Below are 23,719 nucleotides of genomic sequence, written 5' to 3' on the forward strand. Positions count from 1 at the left end.
TCCAGAAGACTTCCCAGGAGAAGTGATATCTTGGCTCAGTCAATGACTGAGGCAGGAGGTGAGGTATGAGCACCACTTATGCAAAGGTAGAAATATGTCGCCAAGGGAAGGGAATTATGACAAGCCTTTGGGTACAGGCATGAGGAAAGGGACTTTGGAGCAGGAGCAGGAACCTCCACAAGGCTTGACTGGTCAAGACCTGGCAAAGGAGTGGGGTTGGGATGACAGTGCCCCATATGGGCAAGTGTATGGGAAGTTAATGCTGTAGTAGTAAGGCCTGGTGTAGCCTTTCCAGGATAATTGCTGTTCTGCTGTGTGCAATGGTAACTAGCAGATGCACACTGACAGTATGTCCCAGGTGTGTCCTTGTGCAGTTGCCTGGGGAAACATACTGGACAATGCTGGCCACTGTGCTTAACCCACACCAATGACAGGTCAGATGTGCATCCCTGAAGAAGTAGACATTGGAACCAGATAACCACCCCTCCACTAGTGTTCAGATCAGGGACAAGCAAACTGTGGGTGTGGAATTGTCAGGATGGACCCTCCACAGACCTGAGCACATGACCAGAGTGAAAAAGTAAGAGGTGCCTCACCACCAGGAATCTGAAAAGGAAGGAGCTGTGGAGAGGGTTTGACCAGGCCTATTTTATAGGAGATGGAGAGAAAGATACCAGAGGAAGCCTGCCTGTGGCTAGGCCTACCAGTTCCTGTGGCCCTGGAGTGAAATCTGAGTGCAAGGCCCGAGTGGGTGAGGTCCTCATTAGATAAAGGCAGAGCCAGGCACCAGCCACTGGGAGAAAGAGGGGGACGTGATCTGTGGAACATGAGAGGGCTGCCACCCTTCTTTCTAAACATGTGCTGTACCCCAGATAGGGCACTGTATTAGCTATTTTATGTTGCTGCAATAAGACACCATGACCAAGGAAACTTAGAGAAGAACTTATTTGGCTTATTATTCCAGGAGAGAGTCCAGAATGATGAGGGAGGCATGGTGACAGGAGACGGATGGAGAAGAAAGTTGAACTATCATTTCTTTAAGCAATCACAGGATGCAGAGAACAACTGGAAATCCAGCTTAAGAACTTTCAAAGCCTGCTACAGTAACTTGATTCTTCCCACATGGCCAGACCTCCTAAAGCCTCCCCAAACAGTACCACAAACTGAAGAAAACTGTCTAAATATTGGAGCCTATGGGGGATTTTCTCATTCAACCACATTCTACTCCCTGATCCCCATGGGCTCATGATCATATGCAAAATGCCTTTAGTCCACCCTTGAAAGTCCCCATAGTCTTTACCAGTCTCAATACTATTCAAAACTCTGGAGTCCAAAGTCTCTTCTGAGATTCAAAGCAATTTCTTAACTATAAGTCCCTAAAAAATCAAAAAACAAATTACACACTCCCAAGATATAATGGGATGGAATACTATGCCCATTCTAAATGGGAGGAATGGGAGCATACTGAGGAAATTCTGGACTAAAATAAGATAAAAAACCATCAGGGCAAACACCAAATCCAGTAGCTCCATGTCCAACTTCTGGGAATTTACTTCCAAAGGACTTAGATGGCTAAGCCCCTCCAGCTTTGCTGTATGCAAGATACATCTCTCTCTCGGGTGGGTACCTCTCCCTGTATTCAGGTCTCCTTGGAAGATGTCTCAAGGCTCTAGCATCTCCAAAGTCTTCTTGGGGTCTTCACTGACAACTAGGTTTCACCTTTACGGCTTCACACATGACCTGTGAAGACCTCTTGGCCAGTTAGGGCCTTCTTTGTGCAAGGCTGCCCCTGCTGCATGCTGCCTGGCCTTGGTGGCTTTCTGAAACCATGGAAGAAACACTGATGACCCTTTACTCTTGCATCTTTCAGGTTTCTAAAGCCAGAACCTTGTGAACCACACTGCCAAGTTTGGCTGCCAGCCTGGGATGGACCCTGGCTTGCTTCATCCACATTAGCACCTTTTCCGTGCTATGGTTTTCTAGGAGTAGAAAACGCCTCCTGCATTTTTTTTTCCACGAGTTGTTGGCTTAGCTCTGTGTGGTCTTGCCCTGAAGGTAATTTTTCATTGTTTAATTGCAAATCTCTAGTCCTCACCTTAATTTCTCTAATCTCCTTACCAAAGAGAGCCTCTCCTTCAACACATGCCTTGGCTTCATCATCAGTCCTTATAAAACTGTACAGTCTGCATTTCTTTCTGCTCCACTTGTGATTTTTCACTGTAGATCTCCATAATATTCACCATTAATAGCCATACCACCAATTCAATGTTAGTCTGCCTTGAAATTGCCTCTGCCAAAGAAATTAGGCCATTACTTTTCAACTTAGCCTTAGGGAAGCTCTTATGCTATAGGCAGCCAGCAGCCAGAATCTGCCAAAATAGCCCAGTGCCTTTTAAGTACTTATTTCCCTCTGGAACTACATTGCTCTCAACACTACTTTCTTCCAGGCTCCTACCATCAGAGTCCATAAAGCTCTGTTTACAGCATTCAATTGCTTTTCTAGTCTAAACATCCAAAGTCTTCTACATTCCTCCCAAAACCCACATGGTCAGGTTTTTCATAATGGCAGCCAGCACTCTGGTATCAACTTCCATATTAGTTACTTGTCTGTTGCTGTGGTAAGACACCTTGACCAGGCATCTGGTAGAAGGAAGAGTTTATTTGAGAATATAGTTCCAGGGGTAAGGGTCCACAATATTGGGGGAGGCATTGCAGAAAGCATTGGCCAGAGCAGAAAGCTGAGTGATCACATTTTCAAGTATGCACAGGTTGCAGAGAGCAAGTCAAAGCCTGCCCCTCAGTGACATGCTTCCCCCACATGACCATACCTCCTAATGCCTCTCAAAACAGCACCAAAAACAGGAGACAAGCTGTCCAAGTACTTGGAGCCTATGGTGGATGTTCTCATTCAAACCACCCCAGACACTGAAAACAGAGTAAATAAATAAACGCACCCAAGGATAGCTTAGTGTATCTATTATTGTGGTTACTTGGTTACTTACAGACATGTGGGTGAGGACTTGCTCAAAGAGCATGGATAACTCAAAGTCAACTGCATCTCTGAAGGCCTACCCCAGTGCCAGCAGTGTCTCAGGAAAGCTGCATTCCTGGATTTCCCTGATGAACTTCAGGCAGCTTGGTAAGACAGATTCTCCTCCTCCCTAAAGTTGTTACTGCTTATAGGTACTGGGGGAAGGTCCTCATGAATCTTGTAAAGTTCAGTAGCTTCTGTATCCTTGCAAGTTCATTGCTTCCTGCGTCTTAAGGTACCTCCTTCAGGAGAGAATGGTTCACTCAGGAGGAAATAGCTGCACATCAAGATTGTGTTAGTTGCTGATTATTTACCCTTCAATAGAGAAAGTGGACAGAGGGGCAGAGCAGGCAGGATGTCCACTGCAGCATAACCTAATTCCCTAGTCTAGAGGTAGCACCGCACTCAGATGAAGAAGCTGCATGGAGAAGATGGGCCTGGTCTGAGAACTGGCCATGAGAGGAGTGGAACCAGCTGCTGGCCGGTTCTCCAGGAACACCAAGAGCCAGGGTAACTGGGCTCTCTGTACTGTGCCCTTATTCCTAGTTTGAAGTCATCAGGGTAATATGTGGTAGAAGAATGGGAAGTCACACAAGCTGCCCAGGAAGACACCAACACTTCCATGGAGAGTAGTGCCAGGGCACATGCCACACAGAGCACTATCCTTTCAGGGAACTGTGAATCTCACATTTCCTAGGCCCTCCAGAGCAGGAGACCTGCCCTCCCTCATCTCCATCTGCCCTCCTGTCTATGAGGACTTGTGTTCAGGCCTCACCCTAGAGCCCATCTCACTCCAAACACAGGGATGCAGAAACCTGTTCCTGAGGGTGAGGGATCAGGGTCAAGTAATCTTCTGTTCCTACTGCATGGGATGAAACTGGCAGTGACAGCTTCCAGCAGTGTCCAGGAGCCATCTCTCTGATACATGGTTTGGTGTACTTGGGACAAATGGGAGAACTTTTTTAATTCAATCAGACAGGGACAGTGTGAAATTCCTGCCAGTTTCCAGGTGGATGGTGGCCAGACCCACCAGTAAGAAGGGTTGACTTTTGGTACCCACACCTGGCACAGAGCAGGGTTTCCTACCCAGCCCATGGTTCTCATGTTTTTTCTTAGTAGACCAACATGACCTTCCAAACCCATCCAGTCACTGTGGGTGCCCTCTGGCTATCCTGTGCACCTCAGGATATCTCCATCAGCCACAAGTCACACTATCTAGGTATAGAGAACACTATAAATATCTCTGTTGTGGACCTCACCTCTTGTGTGCAGTCAACTCTATGTCTTTAAGACAAGGAATATTGCTCACGTTCTTTAGCTCTGGAATCCGAGGGCAAGTATTGGCAAACAAATTCCATCACATAAGAGCCTGTCTGGTGAAAACCACCATGTCATACTGTAAACCCTCTGCAGGATGCTTGCTCAAAATGAAAAAGCACAGACCATGCTCTAAATGACAGAAATGATTTGAGATATCTAGAATCCATTGCAAAGGTCACTGAAGGCTAGATCTGACTGGCTTTAATTTCTAAACACTAAATATTTGTCTCTATGGTCCACTGAAGCAAAAGATAGTAGGGGTCTATTCTCATGTTCATAAAAGGAGAAGAGTTCCTCAAGGCTAAATCATGAAACAGACACTGTGGGTTCTGGCTAGCTGTGATTGGTTTCTTTCTTGCTCTGACCTCACAAGGAGCCATTTTAATGGAAGAATAAAGACCATGTATTGCTGGACTCAAGTCTTGTCCCTACTGAGCAGGAAGCTGTATGTTGTAATCAGTGGGACTGATCCTTCAGAAACTTGTTTTCTAGTTGTTGTGTTTGGGGTTTCCCCATATTCTGTAGAGTAGTAAGGTGCTAACTCCACCTAGCCTCATGGACAGTTCATCCAGAAAGTCAAGCCTGAGAGGCCAATATCATGTCATCTCCCATTGGCCAGGGCACATTTGGCTGTGTGAAGTTAGCATACCATCATCTCACAGGCATGCCAGTCACCATCAAAGTCTTGGCAAACACTGAGAAAAATCTTCGATGGATTCTGAGATGGCCTTATTGGAGACATTAAACCATCCACACCTCATCCATCTATTTCACACAATTGTTACATCTGTGTATATTTATCTAATAACCGAGTATGTTCCAGGAGGAGAATTGATGTAACACATCCTAGAGGCTGGCAGGTGGAAAGAAGAGGTCAAGAAAATATTTGGGCAAGTAATAGGGGCAGTTAAGTATTGCCATGATCTGGGAATTATCCACCGTGACCTGAAACCACAGAACATCTTAATAGATAACCAAGGCAATACCAAGGTTATTGACTTCGGGCTGGGGACAAAGTTCAAAACGGGGCCGAAACTGTACAGGCGATGTGGTACATAGAGTTACAATGTGCCAGAACTCTTTCTGGGGGAAGGCTATGATGGGACAAAGGCTGACATCTGGAGCCTTGGGGTGCTTCTCTATGAAATGACCACCGGGCACCTGCCCTTCATAGGGAACACCTCGGAAGAGCTGCAGGGCAAGATCATCAGAGGGGCCTATGAAGTTCCAGGACATCTCTGGGCAGCTGGAAAACCTGATACACCAAATCCTAACAGCTACTCCAGAGAAGAGACCCACACTAGAAGATATCCAGAACCATCCATGGGTCATCAAATGTGAGGAATACCAAGAATACATCTTGAGACCTAAGACCTGCCCAGACCCCACAATTTTAGCAGTGCTAAAGGACTTTGGTTATGATCCATAGAAGGTGTGTGAATCCTTGCAGAAGAGGGTATATGATGATTTCATGGCAACATATTTAATTCTTCAGGAGCAAGCTCACCAGGGTCTTGGACTTGGCTGCACCATCCCAGCAAAGCCTTTGGACCCTGGCCATATACCTTTCCAATCACCTGCGAATCCATCCACCTCTTTAGTTCCCACCAGAAGAAGAGCAAGGGACCCTGGCTATCACCTCCCCTCCAACCTGGCCTCATACCAGCAGATACCCACTAACCCAAGACCATCAGGGCAGGTGGATAGATGGACCTCCCTGCCTTCCATTGCCCTTTGCCGTCCCCCAAAGGAGATCCGCCCTCACAATTATGCACCCCCATGTGAAGCTGAGGCTGCTCCCTGTATCAGCAGCAGCAGACCTTCAGAAGCAACATCTCTGTTAATAGAACCACTCCCTGATGTGGTAATGACCAACTCCCCTGATAACATGAATATTTGGCAAAGACTGAGGGACCGAATTGGGGCATGTATTCGAATATGCTGTTGTTGCCTGCCAGTTGACCTATACAACATGATTTAATATGGTGTCTCCTCTAAGAGTGGCCGGAAGGAGATCCAGATAATAAAACAAGTAGGCGGTGTGGTCCAGTTGTGTTTTGCATTTTCTTTTCTCTAGCCTTGACAAATTATAACGGTATACCTTAATGGGTACCATGTGATGTTCAGATTTATCTGTGATGTTAAGATTAATCTAGCTTGACTAAATCCTAACGTCTGTGCTGGATAGCTTTAGTGTCAACTTGACACACCTGGGTTGAGGGAGCCTCAATTGGGGAATTTCCTCCATTGGACTGGCCTGAGGCCATGTCTGTGGGACATTTTCTTGATTGTTGAATGATGTGGGAGGGCCCAGCCTACTATGGGTGGTGCCACCCTGGGCAGGTGGGCCTGTGTTGCATAAGAAAGCAGGCTGAGCAGGGGCCAGGGGAGCAAGTCATTAAGCAGCATTCCTCCATGGCCTGTGCTCCAGCTCCTACCTCCAGGTTCCTGCCCTGAGTTCCTACCTTGGGCTCCCTGATGAACTGTGACCTGGGAGATGTAAGACAAACAAACCCTTTCCTCCCCAAGTTGGTAGTAGTCAGAGTGTTTTGTTACAGCAATGGAGAAACAAATTAGAACACCCCTGAATTAGGAGGACATAGAAGGCTGGTGACCAGAACGATGTTTAGCTGTTGTGCACTGGGAAAAAAGATTTATACAGGAGGACTCAGCTTGAGGATCTGTTACCAGGCAGGGAGTCTATGGTCAAGGTGCTAAGACACCACTTCAATGTCTCCTTCTGTTCAACTGGTAGTCAGAACATGCTGAGCTCCCTGAATCATGACAGAATAGTGTATGGCACTGGCCATGTCTGGCTAAGACCAGCAGGCAAGGTCAGACATGATGTCCAGTTAGCATATGACCTGCATCCCAGTCCAGAGGATTCCATCTTGCCCTCGAGGTAGGTGTGTGATGTGTGACAGGGCTCTCAAATAGGGATTCCAGTGTCTGGGGCATACAGCACCAGGGTTGCCTTGAAAGCATTTCATCTACTATATGAGGCACAGTAGCTGAAAGCTATCATCATCGTCACCCAAGATAAAAGGTAGATACCAATTCTCCTGATACACTTGAGCCCCAGCCTTCTCTACTCAGCTTTCCTTCTATTCTTCTCTCCCCTATGACCCAGGAGACAACTTCTCCCTCTGACAAAGCAGAAGACTGCTCTGGAACACAGACAGACCCACAGACTGAAATGGGCTTGAGACCGTCGTGTTCTTCGCAGTCTGTCGGGACACAGCATAGGTACAGTCTTCTCTGTCAGTTTCTTTGGCAGCCCCCGGAAGTGCTGAGTGACAACTCCAGCAGCCCAGCACCTGTGGATTCAGATACAGTCACATCACAGTATAGTCCAGGGTGTCTTGGAGCTCATTTTGAAGGCCATGCAGGCCCTGATCCTGCCTTGAACCTGGAGAGATGATTGTGATGACAACTGTTAGGATTTGATGTATCGGGTTTTCTAGCTGCCCAGAGACATGACCTGGAACTTCTGCTGCTGCCACTGCCCAAATCTCCATCAAGTGTTTGAAACCATGAGCTTTCCCTCCTCTGACTGTGAGTATTGGATCTGATAGTCTGGAGGCCCCTGGGAAGGCAGGTGAGGAACGCAGGCTCAATGCAGGGTGTTCAGCTGACAGCAGGAAGCTCTGCTGTCACAGGACATGGTTTTCAAGTGTCTGGGTTCCAGGTGTCACCATGCACTGATGCAGCATCAAGCCACAGGAATCCAGGAGCTTTTCAATGAAAGATAACTCTATCCACACTGGGAGTGTGTTTAGTATCTGTGGTACACTGAAAGCCAACTGTGCTGGATAGTTTTAGTGTCAACTTGACACACCTGGGTTGAGGGAGCCTCAATTGGGGAATTGCCTCTATTGGACTGGCCTGTGGCCATGTCTGAGGGGCATCTTCTTGATGAGTGATGTGGGAGGGCCCAGCCCACTGTGGGTGGTGCCACCCCTGGGCAGGTGGGCCTGTGTTGCATAAGAAAGCAGGCTGAGCAGGGGCCAGGGGAGCAAGCCAGTAAGCAGCGTTCCTCCGTGGCCTGTGCTCCAGCTCCTGCTTCCAGGTTCCTGCCCCGAGTTCCTACCTTGGGCTCCCTGATGAACTGCGACCTGGGAGATGTAAGACAAATAAACCCTTTCCTTCCCAAGTTTGTAGCGGTCAGAGTGTTTTGTCACAGCAATAAGAAACAAACCAGAACACCAACTCACTGTGTATATGTTCTAGATGCACAAAAAGGTGGAGCCCTGCCATGCTATAGTTCAGGGGCCAAATGAGACAGGCAGATAACATGTGTGAGTTGGTTGCATGTGTGAAGGGTGGGGGCAGGCAGAGAGCACACCTCTCTCACTGACCATAAGAAGGTCACACAACTTGTGAGTGAGCTTCAAAGACTGAATCACTGAGGAGCATGCTGTGGAGACGTCCCAGAAATCCTAAGAACAGCTTTCGCTGCAAAAGCACCTGAGTGCAATGTCACAATGAGTTGAGGTGGTAGAGGTCAATTGTACTGGGTGGTCTGCTGGCCCTACAATGACTTCAGTGGCCCACGTGCTGCTTTCCTTTAATAGCATGTTTGTTTTAATCCCCTGTTCCCTTTCAGCTGACTCAACTCTAGCTACCCTATCTCTAGGATCCCTGCTCAAGGCCAAAACTAGAGAGGTGAATACTTCCCTGCTTCTCCCTGCCCACCCTGTCCCTCACCCCAGGAAGCACTACCACAGAAGCCATTGCACTTGCTGCAATCATCAGAACTGGTTTATAAGCCTCTTCTCCATTCAAATCCAGGTGGCAGAAAAGAGATGCCCACAGACAACTTAGACCAAATGTGATTATGCATATTTGAGCTTTCACACCCTGATGTCCAAGGGTGAGACAAGGTTCAGGTGAACATACCACTCATCTCCATCCAAAAGGAGGCCCTGGAATGGGCCATTGTGGACATGTTGCAGTGTTGTGTAGAGCCCCAGGGCTCAGGAATTATGAGTGGTTCCTCATTAGGGCCATAAGAGAGATGGGGAATGCGGCACAGGAAGCACAAGCCTTTTTTACTGAAGGGGAGCACAGGCAGTGGGGAGATACTGAACATGCTGAGCACTGGCTGAGAGCACTGGGAGGTGGAGCAGCAGGGATGTGTGTGGTTCTTCTACTTTAGAAAGGCAATATTGTCTGGAGCATAGCCAAGAGGCCCATTGGCAATGGAGGACTCTGTTGTCTAGGAGCAACTCTGCCCTTTAAGCTGATTTGCTGTTTGTTGTTACCTGTCTGTGCATTAGAACACACACTCAGCCTGCCCTTGACTGGTTTCCTTGTGACCTTTGTGACACTAGGGTCAGAAGAACTGTCAAAATCTGGGTTTGAATGTAAGATGGTGTGAGGCCTGGCTGTACCTGGGCTTTAGATGATGCAACTGCAAGTTCCCACTCCTGACTTTGGTTCTCCGCAGGTGTCCCTGGAGTGAGAGCCCTGCTTTCAAGATGACACCAACTGCCTTGTTTCTCGTGGTTCAGGTTTTCAGCTCAGCCTCTGAGACCCGATCATCCTGGGAACATGGCTGCTCTGGTTTGTCAGAGGGCAAGTGACCAATGTCAGTGCACTTCCTTATGATTTGTTTCTAGGTAGGGACACGTCTGACAGTGCAGAGTGCAGAGTTCTTTCCCTTCAACCTCTGTTCCTCCTGTCCTGCACAGTTCCTGCTCATGCTCTCTTAGGCACAATGACACTTTTCTGTTCCAACAGAATTTATAGTAGGAATTCTTCCTGTCACAGGTCCTCATTGATTTTTACCCCAAAGGAGGAAGACATTGGGTATGAACCATGGGTCAGATTTGATCCCATCTTCCAGGTTGACTCGCTGTGTGGTGTTGTTAGTTGATTAGTCAGGAAACACTCACTAAAAATCTCTTTGCAAGTTCCTCACTAGTTTTTGGGTTCAGGCATCAGTAGGACTAATCATCTACCTGTCCTCAAGGAGCTAAAACTCTGGCGGAGTCCAGGAAATTCAGGAAGACAAAGACAGGGGCTAATTCCTCATGCAAACAGTTCAACTGGCAGGTCAGTGGCACAGGCCTTTAGTTGTATAACTTGGGAGGCAGACCCAGGCAGACCTCTGTGTGTTTGAGGCCAGCATGCACTCTCTCTGTAGTAATTAATTGTTTATGGACATGGAAATACAAATTTGAAGTCATATTCAAGTTCATGAAATATGGTTCTAAAAATCTCTTCTTAGCCCTCAGATCCTAGATTTTGTTCCAGGCCCCTTGTGGCCCATTGGCCCTACTTATGCACACTCCTGTGTGTGTGCTGGTGGTTAGAAAGGAAGATGGTGATGGAGTAGAGCAGTGGGTTAATAGCCAAAAGTTGATCAGAGAGGTGTCATCTCACAGAACAGAAGCCATATTCCTGCTGCGGGGCTCCAACATGCTTAACGTTTATGCTTAGGAATTTCAGAACCAGGGGTCATTCCAGGTAGTGTGTATCACCTAGGAGCCCTCCAGGAACTGGGTTGCGCCTCAGCCAGCATCTGAGTGTATTCTGAATCCCTCTCGGCACTTACTCCATGTCTTTGGGAAATATTTCCCTGTCTGGAACTTTTCTTTCTCTTCTGAAAATAAGGTACTGGGGCAGGAGGGAATGAGCATCCCAAACTTCCAGCCCAGACCAGGCACCACTTTGTATACATTTCAGCTGGGAGTCTGATGTTTGGCACAGGGCATGGTGGCCATGAGGCTTCACAGAGGTGCTGACCACAGTTGGACCCACAATCATGCGATGTGCATCATGGTCCTCCTCACTTCATGGCTGCTGAGGATATCCTGGCCAGACACCCTGGCCCTTCTGGGTCTGTGAGTTCTCCAGGCTCTGTGGTTCTTTGTGACTGCAGGATGTTGTAGCTGTTGCTGTTGCTGCTGCTGCCGCCACTACACACATGTAGGTGAAGTATTTGAAAACAGGATCTTTCCCACCTCTGACTGTGAATCTTGCATTTTAGAAATTGTCTAGAGACCACAAGAGAGGGTAGGTAACAAAGATAGACATGTCCTGACACAGTGTCTTGTTCTCCTTCTCCTCCTTCTGTCCTCTCCTCCTGACACAGTTGAAGGGGGCAGAAGATCTGGGAAGTGTGGAGAGCCCTCATATGTACCACTTGGGACTGAGGGATTCCTTTCTTATGCTCCACGCATAGACCTTTGAGGCTTTGGGTAGGCACCATTCCTCTTCATTCTTTGAACGTTAGGGGATATGAACTCACACCCACACACTCTGTCACTCATTTGTCAGTTCCCTCAGCTGCTGACCACTGCATTTATTTGCTTTGCCCTTTCTCTGGTGTAGAATTTCTTTGTTTCTCTCCTTAGACACAGGGATGTTTAGTTGATTCACACAGGGGCCCTAAAATATCAACGATGGGTAGTGTATTGGGACGTCCCTGAACCTAGAGATGGCACAAAACAAGGAACCTGGAGCCCAGTCTGCTCTGTTCCTCTGGACATCCTAGCCCCCCGCTCATGAAGGAGACACTTAACACGCAGCAGTTTGTCCTCCCAGTTTCCATCCCCTGGGTTTTCTCCATGGACACTTTCCACCCCAAGTGCTGTCCTTCATGAACAAGAGGAGCTGAGCATCCAGTAATTTTCTGTCATTTCTACACTTACTCTGGTGTCCTTTTTTCCTGAGCACATTCCCTCCTGTGACTCTTTCCCTGGGAAGCTCCCCAGGAAGGTTTCTGGTGAGTGTGAGGTCCTCAGGAAGAAGGGTCTAGACTGTTCTGGTTATGCGGGACTCTTTCTCCTTCAGACTTCCTTCCCCTGCTTCTCTGTAGCTGTTGCTGATGTCCTATGGAAAGGTGATGTGTCCCGGCCCACGGAAACTGCAACGGGGTACCTGGATTGGGGAGCGGGGACTTGGATGGGGCAAGAGACAAGAGAAATGGAGACAAGACAGCATTCTGATCAAGTCTTGTTTATTGCAGCACAAGCATGGGGTTAAATAGAGAATGAGAACAAAGGAGTAAAGACTGGGAGTAATCATATCAACAGGACAGCAGGGACCCAGATGTACTGAAAACAACGCTGCGGGCCAAGGCTGCGGGCTCCATCCCGTGCCTGCGGGAGGAGAGTGGGCAGAATGGAAAGTCACCAACTCAGGTCTGTCAGCAGTTTTGAGAAATGGCTGAGCCTCAGGCTCCCAACAGGTCCCCCTTTCTTTTTATATTTTTTAAAGATGAAGTACATGTCAAGACTGGGATGGAAAGACCGTGCCTGTCTTAGGTTGTCCTCTGCCAGAGTGAAAGCTGTTGGGGGCGGCCAGCATCCCGCTTCCCTCTGAGAGGATCTTACCTGTCACTGGCTAACCGGCCTCCTGAACGCTCCAGTCAATTGGCCACGGCCTTGGGGAAGAAACGGGAAATACCACTGTGGCACAGTGTCACTGAGAGAGAAATATGACTGCGGACCGGAGTCTGGAACCGAATCGTGGCCAAATTGTGTGTAATTTGAATTTTGAATTTAGTGATATTGGCAGTTACCTTTACCCCAACCTGTGCTCTGTGCTGAGGTTAGGCAGAGCCTAAGTCACCCCTCCAAGCAAACAAAAGGACCCTAAGGGGATAAACAGTGTACAGCACAGAAGGGCATTGCACAAATGATTAGAACAACGGTGTACAAAGCATGTGGAACAATTAATGAATTACGGAGAGAATTATAGCATCACAGGCAAAGTTGAGAGAGGAGAACGGTAGGTGCCAGGTGGTGGAAACAGTCCATAGGAATCGCAAACAGAGTCCAAAAAAACAGTCCAAAAATATTGGGAACACAGGATGCGATGATGGATGGTGTAGTGATGACACAGGTGGCATAGAGTCCGGAGATGTCGCAAAGCGAACGAGGCATTTAGGTACCCAACATGTACTGTCAGCATTTTGCGGAAAAAAAACATAAACATGTCTTCTCCCCCAAATGAGGACAAGGGAGGATGTCACAATTTATCAGCTGCAGAGTGACCTAAAAGTGAAAACAAAGAGGGCAAGAGGGAACACATGGTAAAACGGACAGTGAGTTTGGTAGTGCTGACTGGAAACTGTTAGGAGTATAATTTATAGTGTCTTGACCCTGTGGAGCAAAAGAGGTACGTATGTACCAAGCAGGTGTCCAAGGTAACATACAACAAACAAAACGATAAGAGAGGGAGGACACACACCTTAGTTTTAGAACATTTAAGAGTAACACAAACATAGGTTGTCAAGACAACATAAAACACATCTATGGAACAATAAGGTGACAACAGGTAACTATGGAGACACAACCATAACATTTAAAGTGAGACAAACAAGGCAAAAATAATTTATGACTGATATTAGTAACCTAATTTTGTAAGTTTTGTAGTGTGTTATTGTTTTATTTTTGACGTTTATTGTAAACTCATGGAACCTGGAAAAGAGCAAAATAGAGTTGTAGTTTTTGTCACGAACTACCTGTTGTTTCAAGACTCATCACAAGTGGCTCCTGTCACAAGCCACCAGTTTAGAGTATTTTTTATAAGTTATTTTTGTCACAAAGTATTGTGTTGTCAGGAAAGAACACAGAAAGACAAGTTTTAAAACTGTTATTTTTTACACATTATCTACACAGAGCTGTGTCAGGCTCAGACTGAGAGAAATTTGTTAAATGGTATTATCAAACCAAATTGAAACAAAACATGTTGGGAATAAGACCCAATGCAGATCTGTAAAAGGCATAGTGTTGACATTGTATGGGTATGCCTGATTTATGTTTAAAGCATTATTGTGGACAGCCCTGGTTAGCGTCTTGAGTAGTTTTTTAACTGTTTTTTTAGATTAATTATAGTACACTTGTTTTTACAGGTTTATTATATGATTAATTTAGATTAGGTCTCCCTGTCAGGAACCCAAGGAGACCGACCCCTGAGGTGGAAGCCTTTTTAACCAAAGAAAATCCTGTATGCCAAGGCAATAAAACATGTAAGATGTTTTTAGTTTTTTTTTACAGAGTTAGAGGGTCAGTCTGAACCTGGAAAATTTTTGAGAACAGGAGTTTGTGAGAACTAGCATGAGTTTGAACAGAAAGGATCAGTTTTTGTTTTGAGTTAGCTTTTTACATTTTTAGCCTATACTATATTAGTTTGAAACAGCAAACAAGAGACATTAGGCAGAAAACATTTTTAGATCTAAAGAACAGGCTTAAGTCTGAAGTGAAAGGGGCACAATTTTTTTTTAGAGTTAGTTGTTAGCATATTTAAGCAGCCTAGGCTTTTACAAATTATAGTATACATTATATAAACACTTACAATATTTATACGAAAATTTGTCACATATTTTTTTAGGAGGCAGAGGACCAAGAAACCTTGTTGTCAAAGCTTTTATGTGTATTATTACAGTTAGGAATGGTAACCATTGTTGATGTCCACTGCACCGGGGCCTGAGAATCATGTTGAAAGGCAGTATTATGGAGCCTCTCAGGCACAGCCTGAGACTGGCTTTTTTTGTTTTGTTTTTAAGAGAAGATTTTTGTGGAGATTTTTTTTATTTATTTTTATTTGTCTAGTGTTTGTTTTTTTTACATTTAGGGTAGACTTTAGGACCCCTCTTTTGACTGAAGACAGGGCTGCCGCGAGGGCAGCGTCTATTTATATGTCCTAGTTGTCCACAACCATAATTTTTTTTTACTTTGTTGTTGTGAGACCATGTCTTTTGTGGGTTTGTTTTGTATTGTAGCAGCTATGACTACTCCCTGTATATAGGAAGGCCCAAATAAGAGTAGGTATTTTGTATTTGTATCTTTTTAGGGGCTATATGTAAACCTACAGCAAATAAATTAGATTTTAACTGAGCATAACATTGTAATATTGTTTTTTTTTTAGCGCCTGTTATCAGAATACTATCCATATAATGGATTATATACATGGATGGCCAAGTATTTTTAGTATTTTGAAGAGCTGTAGCTACAAACTTTTGACAAAGGGTAGGGCTATTGGCCATTTTTTGAGGCAAAATCTTTTATTGGTATTTTTTATAGGTTTTTTAAAGTTAATAGAAGGAAGACTAAAGTCAAAGCGTTTGTGATCCTCAAAAGATATAAAGGAATAGTAAAAAAATAATTTTTAAGATTTACTATTATCTTAAAGTATCTTTGTGGTATGGCAACTGGAGAAGGCAAACCTGGCTGCAAAGCTCCCCTGAGGACCATGGTAGCATTAACTGTTCTTAAGTTTTGTAATAACCTTTATTTTTTTTTAATAACAAATATAGGTGTATTTTATGGAGAACAAGTTTTTTTAATGTGCCCTGTCTCAAGTTGTTTTTGTATCAAATGAGTGGCCATTGTTAATTTTTTCGTTGTAAGCGGCCATTGAGCTACCCAATCTGGATCATTTGATTGCCAGGTTATACGATCCACATAGTTTGGGGGTGTAGGGTCATCAATGGCCACCACTATAAATTTTTTAGACCTCGCTTATCATTTTGACCTGTGTTTATTAAGGGCGATAACCTTTTATTTTTATTTTTTTTAATCCTTTACCAGGGCTGTATCCTTGAGCAAGCATCTGTGTAGTAACAACATTATTTGGACTACATATAACTATTTTTATTTGTGAAAGCAAATTTTTTTTCTATAAGTTTACTGGTAAATAAGGGACCACAAAAGGCTTAATCAAACCAGAATTATTTATGGAATCTTTTTAAGTGAGAAATTTTGAACTTTGTTTTGGATTTTGGCTCTGTCTTATGTCCTTTAAATTGGTCAGAGTCTCAACCGTAAGCCAGGTTATGGGCCATGTCTCAGCAGAAATAATAGTAACATTAGTTTTAGTATCAATGAGGCCATTGAATTTTTTTTTATTAAGCCGTAAGGTTAATGTAGGTTTTTTGTGAGTAATGGCTTGGACCCAATAAGCATTAGATGAACCAAAATTTTTATTTATTTTTTTTAATGGAATGATTGGAATTAACCAAAGGTATTAGGATTATTTGAGCAATATGGTCCCCCTGTGGAATGGTGACTATATTGTCAACAGCTCAGGCTAGAATTTTTATTTTTTTAGTATAATTTGCATCAATTATCCCAGGCACAACAGATAGGCCTTTAAGAGCAATGCTACCACGCCCTAATATTAGCCCATAAGTATTGGTGAGGAGTGGTCCATAAACACCAGTCCCTATGGTCTGAATTTTCATGTCTGGAGTTAGTACTGTGTAGGAGGAGGAACTGAGGTCCAGTCCCGCGCTTTTTGGGGTTGCTCGGCTGAGGTCTGAAAAGGATTGTTGTTGCTGACGGGAATGAAACTGACTGCCCCAAAAACTTGTTTTGGGGCCTGGGGCTGGCCCCTTTACCCATTTTCCTGACATGGAAGTAGAGGTCTCCCTTTGACATTAGTCTTGGACCTGCATTTACCAGCCCAATGTCTCCCCTTTTTACATCTGGGACATAACCCTAGAGCTTTTTTATCATTAGCTTTTTGTTGAGCATTACTTATTTTGTATTTTTGAGCGAAATGTCCATTTTTATCACATTTAAAACATTTTTTGCTTTTATTTTTATATTTATTAGCCAAAAAATTTTTTACAGTTTATCCACTAAAAGCCTCTGTCATGGCAAGTCCCTGCTGATAAGACGGACCTATATCTGAACACAGGCATATATAACTGGTTAAATCAGTCTTTTTTTTATAAGGTCTAATGGCTGCCTGGCAGGCAGGATTAGCATTTTTATAAGCCAACTGTTTTACATACTCTAGTCCTGCATCAACATTTTTAAATATTTTTTTGCTGTGGTCATTAATTGATGGTCAAAGTCTGCAAATGGTTTATCAGGCCCTTGTTTGACTGAAGTGAGAGAAGCTCCTAGGTCCCCTTTAACTGGAAGTTTTTTTTATGTCTTAGTGGCAGCAGTCTGAATTTGTGTAAAAAGTCCTGAGTCATAGTGCATTTGTTGTTTATTAGTCCCATATTGACCTTTATCTGTTAACATGTCAAAATTCTATTTATTTTTAGTTTGTTGATATTTTTTAGCCATCTTTTTGTAGTTTTTAAAATATTTTGATTTTTAGAATAAATAATCACCCCCACTAAGGACCGCCCTTACTAATGTAGTTCAGTCAATGGGAGTTAGCCATTGTTTAGCCACACCATCTAAGATTGTCAAGGTATATGGGGCTGTGGCTCCATATTGTGACACGGCAGTTTTTAATTTTTTAATTAATTGAAAATTAAAACCTATATGATGTCATCACATTTGCACTTGGCCATTTGTCGTTTTTGTCACAGGGAAAGCCTCCATACAGGAGGGAAAACTATCAGAATCCTTAAAGTTTTCTTTGTAAGAATGGAGGCTGGGCCCTTGAGGGATTTGGCAAACTTTTTTTTTATCTACAACAATATCCCTACCTGTTTTAAGTGTTTGTAATTTGAGTATCAATGATTGTTGCATTTTTTCTAGTTTAATTTGTTTTTGCAAGTGTGTTATTTGTTTTTTTTAATTTTAATCTAGGATCTATTGCCACCATTATAGTTGGATTAGATGGTACACTAACAAAAGGAGGGTGGTCACATTTTTGTCTCTTGTGGTCTTTTGGCGACTCAACCTTAGGTTTGCAAATCAGCTCCTCCCTCTCAGGCTCTGAGCTATCTGTATCTGAGGCTGGACAGGCAGCTTTTGGCAAAAGAGGATAAATACGAATATGTTTTTTTTTTTTTTTTAGACTTTTGAGCATCCTCTTTATATCCATCCTCTCTAGCTGACTCAGAGGACCCCTTTTTTTAAATTTATAGAAGAATTTTTATTTTTACTATCAAGAGAAATTAAGTCAGGTGTGTCCTTGGGAGTGTGGAATTTTTCTCAACTCTGACTTAGAACTACTTTTAAAAATGTTTTTAGCTTGGGCAATCGCTGCCACTACTGGTTTATCTCTCTTATCTATTAATTTTTTTTATTAAATTTCAAAAAGAGAAGGCAGTAACAGGAACCTTTTTAGGTCCAAATGTTGTATAAAAATTTTATAATGTATCTCCCACTCTTCTCCATCTTTTTATATCTATGACCCCTTCTTGGGGAAACCAAGTCCCTCAATTACTTTACATAAATCTGATGCTGGCTCAATGTTTGCCCCATGATCGGACGGATTGACTTATTTTTGGTTTGGTCGCGGCAGGCTCCCTGCAGCGCGTCTCTGAATTGCTTGAAACTTAGCGAGTGCACTCCTTTCTTTTTCCGTCCTCCCTCACGATAGGCCCCCCAGTATCCAGCCCCACGTTGGGCGTCACTCTGTCCCGGCCTGCAGGAACTGCAATGGGGTACCTGGATTGGGGAGCGGGGACTTGGATGGGGCAAGAGACAAGAGAAATGGAGACAAGACAGCGTTCTGATCAAGTCTCGTTTATTGCAGCACAAGCATGGGGTTAAATAGAAAATGAAAACAAAGGAGTAAAGACTGGGAGTAATCATATCAATAGGATAGCAGGGACCCAGATGTACTAAAAACAAGGCTGCGGGCCAAGGCCACGGTCTCCATCCCGTGCCTTCGGGAGGAAAAAAGGAACACAAGGCCACAGGCCAAGGCCGCGGGCTCCATCCTGTGCCTGCAGGAGGAGAGTGGACAAAATGAAAAGTCACCAACTCAGGTCTGTCAGCAGTTTTAAAAAATGGCTGAGCCTCAGGCTCCCAACAGTGATGCATGTGGCTACCTGGCAGTTCATGGTTCTCTGGCCACAGACCAGGTGATCATCCTCGCTGTGGTAGACAGCCAGATCTACATCATCGTATGCAACCATAGTGTGGAAGTAAGTGGGCCACTTTCTTCCTTTGTGTGGAGGTAAGTGGGCCACTTTCTTCCTATGCCTGCCACTGGAGAAAGTGACATAGGTCATTGTTTCAACTGCCAGGGATTGGAATTCCTCTGGAGATGGGGTTTCACAAGGGCTCCCTGAACCTTGTTTTCTCAGGTTCAATTGTTATGAAGCAAATGTGAAAATTATCCACACCCAACCTGAAGAAAATGGCTTCTTTCCTTGTTCTGCATCTGTCCTTCCGCATGAGTGGTGGTAATGATTCTTGGGCAGTGGAATGGGTGTGTGAGTGAAGGAGGGGTCTTTCTGAGTCAGATTGTTTTATAATGGGCCATTTAATGGAATATTGCCTAGCATCTGTGCTGGCTCCTCTTTATAATCACCAATGGGGCATGCATTGGAAAAGATATGTCTACATCTCACCAGCACTCCAGCATCTTGATTTCTTCTTTATATATGGAGGTCATAGATAAATACTCAGTGAAGCAGCTTGCCTCAGATCCCACACAACAGGAGAGGAGAGCCATATTTTGCCAGTAGCTTCTATGAAAGACACATGACTACCAGTTGTCACCATCCTTTGTTACACCCAAGTCCAGTGTGCTTATCTTGATGATCATTGCTCAAGGCTCATTACTGTTGTATGATAAAATTTCCTGTCAGTAAGCAACTTATTGGAGAAACTGTTTATTGGCCTACTACTCCATGTTAAGATCTATTATGATGGAGAAGTCAAGTCAAAACCTCAAAGTATCACAATGTGTTTCACACCCAGGGTCAATAGAAGAAAGAAATGCATACATGCAGGTATGCTTCCTTGCTTGTAGGTCTGTGGTCTCTTATGCAGTCCTGAACTGCATAGGGGCATAAAGAACCATGCAGCCTCCTAAAACATCTGTTAATCAGGACACATTAGATGAAAGGATGTCCTCATCTACCTCACTCAAGATGACAAATTAGATACTGTTTCTCCTGGGACACTTATTCCCTGGCTTTGGGTTCTAACTCTTCCTTCTGTCTTTATTTATCCTATGGACCAGGGCACATCTCCCCTGGGCACAGCAGAGTCCTACTTCTGAATGCAATGGAGCTCAGTTGGGAATGGCCTCTGGATGGGCCTCACTTACCTTCCCAGGCTGCCTGGACACTCAGAGCATGTGCTTTTCCTCCCTGTGGTAGTGTGCTTCTAACTCTTCAGTAGCCCAGCACCTGTGGATACCTAGGATGCAGGGTTGATGGCCTCACACTAGATTTGGAATTTTTTGTTTGTCATCCAAGCCTTGAATCCATGGCAGTCCTGAGTTCCTGTAATGTAGGCCAAAAGTCCATCCTACCGTCAAGAGCAGGAACCTCTGCTCTCCAACAATGTGGACTGCAAGTCTCATACCTCAGTGACCAGGGTCTGATGCAGGCTTCAGTACCAGGACAGACATAGGGCACACCACTGTGAGTGTTAGAAGCGCAGGCAACACAAGTTGTGCTTGAACCTCAGAGAATGAATCACAGACATCACTGAGGGACAGGCTCTGGGGAGTGTCAGAAAATCTTACTGAGAGTAGAGTACCCTCCAAAAGCACCTCAGTGCAAAGTCATGATGAGTTGAGGTGGTAAGAGGTCAGCCCAATGAGTGGTCTGGTGTCCCAATAAAAACTTAAGTGGCCCAGGTGCTATTCTCCTGTAACAGAGTGTTGGTGTCAATCCCGTCTACATTCAGGTGACTTTACTGCAGCAATCACATCTGCAGTGGGCCTGCTCACAGTAAAACTGAGGGGTCCTCTTCTTCTCTGTTGATTTTTTTTTTTTTTCTTTTCAGAAAAGACTTGGACGGAAGCCTCTCTGAGCTTTCTGTAACTGGCCAGACCTGCTTATGAGTTCCTGGTCCATGTAGACTCTAACAGTAAGGAAAGAATGACCACAGACATCTTGGATCAAATGTGATTCTGCCTAATTGAGCTTTCACAGACAGCATGAAGTTTGATGGACAGCAATCATGTGACCATACAGCACCTAGTGATCTAGAAGGAAGCCTTGCAAGGAGCTGTGTCAGAGAAAGTGCCAGTGCTGTGGGGAGCCCTTAGGCCTACAGATTGTGTTTCCTTATTATGCTCTGAACAGAGATGGGGAACGTGGGGCAAATCCAACAGGATCTTTGGTCCAAAAACAGATTATAAGGGAATGGGGAGCTGCTGAGGAAAGCTGAGCAATGGGTACATGCAGCAGGGGGTGGGACAGTATGAGTGTGCATGGTTCCCTCTTCTTGGACATCAATGTTTTCACAAGCACACTCCAGGGCCGGTTGTTCCAATAGATGATTCTGTTGTCAGGGATCATTTCTCCCTTTAAGCAGATTTTCTGTTAAGAACCCATAACTTCAGTGTGTCCTTAACTGGTATCACTGTCACTCTGTGACACTAGTGCCCCTGGTACTATTAATGTAGGAGTTTTGATATAAAGATGGTATGAGGCCTGGTAATATCTGGGCGCTAGATGAAAGTATGAATTCCCTCTCCTGACTTTGGTTCCCTACAAGCGTCTCAGGATGTGGGCTCTACTTTCAAGGTGGCACCAACTACCTTGCTAATCCTCCTTCAGTATTCCTATTTGAAGCCTCTGAGACCCAGTGAGCTTGAGATCATGGCTGTCCTGATTTGTCCAAGGCCAGCCAATTGAACACTCCGTCATTCTTTGTCAATATTGAAGTTTTATTGTGGCTTCTGCTGCTGCTGGTGATGCTGCCAAACCCAAAAATCTACATCAAATATTTGACAACATGGAGTTTTCCTAGGTCTGAATGTGAATATTGGATCACCAAGAGAACCACCTGTCAGGACAGGTGAGGAAGATAGGAGCGTTCCCTGGGGCCATACATGATGTGCCATCTCTCTCTCTCTCTCTCTCTCTCTCTGCCCTCTCCTCTTCCCTTCCATCTGTTCTAACTGAAGAAGGCAGTTTGGGGAAATAATAGGGACACCTAATGTGCAGATGGTAGACATAAATACCTCTGTGACCTGCCACATGCTGACACCATCAGGTACTTCAGTGTCCACATGGCTTGTCATTCTTGTGTGAAATGATTCCCATTCCCATTCGGTCATTCGTCAGTTCACTCAGCTGCTCACCACTTCATCAATCTGCTTCCCCCTGTTTGCTGTGTGGTTGCTTTGTTGCTGTCTTTAGCCACAGATGCTCTCTACTGTAGTCCTGCAGGGAACCCAAGTATAAACAGTGCACAGAGTAGCTGGACTACCCCAACGCAAGACAAGATACCTGAGCCCGGTCTACTCTCTTACTGTAACCATCCTAGGTCACATGGTTGTTCGAGAGACTCCTGACATATAGTACTCTATCCTCCAATTCTCTTGGCTTTTCTCTATGTCTACTGCCTGCCCCATGTGGTGTCCTTGATTAGTCAGGAAAACTGAAACTGCCCATGATTTCCTGACAGTTCTGCACTTATTCCAGTGTCTTTCCTTCTCACGTACACTGGCCCCTGTGCATCTTTCCCTGCGAAGGTCACGCTTTTGGCTCAATCACACATCTTCCCCAGGGGGTCTTTGTTCATAGGAGAGCCTCAGGAAAGATGAGCTAGAGTGTACTCAAGGAACATGGGATTCATTCTCCCTCTCAGCTAGACTGTCCTAACTCTGGCTTTTTCTCTGTAGCTGTTGGCGATGTCCTATGGGAATGTGACACTTGTGGCTACCTGGCAGGCCATGGGCCTCTGGTTGTAGACCGAAGAGTTCATTCTTGCTGAGGGGCACAATCAGATCTACATCAACTTATGCATCCATAGTGTGCTGGTAAGTGGGCCTCTCCTTTCCTGTGGCTGCCATTTAAAAGTGTGGCATTAGTCATTCTTTTAAACGCCAGGGTCTGGAGTTCCTCTGGAGATAGAGCTTTGGAAGAGCTACTTGGGCAGACGTCCTGTCTTCTAGGGTTTACTGGTGATGCAGCAGATGTGATAATTCTAGGAAGCCTGCTAGAACTAAGTGGCTCCTTTCCTTGCTCTTCATCGTTCCTTTAGCATGAATGTTGCTAACTCGTTCTAGGTTTGCGTGACGATGTGTGAGCGAAGGAGGAGTCTAACAAGGATGCATCTTTCGACAAGTGATTCTGCTTTGTGGTGCTTTAATGAAACAAGTTCAGTGTCTGTGCAAGCTCCTCTACTATCGCCTAGCACATGCCATGCTTTGAGATAGTCCTGCATCTCATCAGCATCTAGCATCTTGATTTCTTCTTTCATCGGGAGAACAGAGATCCATCCGAAGTGAAGCAGTGTGCCCCAGTTTCTCCCGAACACGAATAGGGAGTCAGATATTCCCTGATAGCTTCTGAATATGAAAGCCACATGATAGCTGCCACCTGTTGTAACAACACTTGGTTTTACCTAAGACCAGTGTGCTTATCTTTTTTTAAAAAAAAATCTATTATTCTTATGTGTATGAGTGTATTGCCTGCATGTATGTGAGTGTACCTGTGTCATGCAATGCCGCGGAGGTCAGAGGAGGGCTTCAGATTCCCTGGAAGTGGAGTTAAGGGCAGTTCATAGCCGCCACGTGGGTGCT

General features: G+C 44.9%; 1 pseudogene; it reads left to right on the forward strand.

The window, feature by feature from the left end:
* The first annotated feature begins 4,906 nt into the window (after positions 1-4,906).
* Positions 4,907-6,332, forward strand: LOC108490943 (annotated as a pseudogene).
* The last annotated feature ends 17,387 nt before the right edge of the window (positions 6,333-23,719 follow it).

This window comes from Nannospalax galili, unplaced genomic scaffold (assembly GCF_000622305.1).
Source record: "Nannospalax galili isolate Female #2095 unplaced genomic scaffold, S.galili_v1.0 scaffold155, whole genome shotgun sequence".
Lineage (NCBI taxonomy): Eukaryota > Metazoa > Chordata > Mammalia > Rodentia > Spalacidae > Nannospalax > Nannospalax galili.